Here is a 564-nt window from a genome sequence, read left to right as displayed (position 1 = left end):
AATGCATGAAAAGTTAAAAAAACACACTTGGTTCGTTAGTAAATGTTTGTATTTTTCTTACCTTCTGTACAAATAATTTTATTTCTTTTCGGCTACAAGCTGCTTGATTTTGTTTTGAAACTACTTAAAATTTTTGTCAAACCTACAATTTATGTACCAATAATTAATTACTATTTTTAATTGTTCGAAACGAAAAAAAAACAATTCTGAATAACTGAACTAATTTAATTATTTTAGCAAATGTTCATGCGTTTTCCCGAGCATGTATATATATATTTTTTTAAACTAAACTGTATGTACTCTGGGCATCGTGCCGGGGTTGTTAAAATGTTCTGCAGCATTGAAGATTATTTCCAGTAACTCGGGGAGTTACTAAAAAGAGAGATTTACTTTAAAAAATCTGGCGACGTTAAATCGGGTGCTCTTGATGGTCATCCAGGATGCATCGTTGGATGTGATTMATTTAAAAAAWTCACGTGTGCATAAATTACATTTCGGCACGTTGTAAAGAAAGATCTTCYAATAAACCAWTAACATATTATGTTATATGCTTTCATTTYATGT

The sequence above is a fragment of the Dendroctonus ponderosae genome, unplaced genomic scaffold (assembly GCF_020466585.1).
Source record: "Dendroctonus ponderosae isolate FM_Combo_2020 unplaced genomic scaffold, Dpon_F_20191213v2 Dpon_F_20191213_8, whole genome shotgun sequence".
NCBI lineage: Eukaryota > Metazoa > Arthropoda > Insecta > Coleoptera > Curculionidae > Dendroctonus > Dendroctonus ponderosae.
This window is presented reverse-complemented; position numbering follows the sequence as displayed.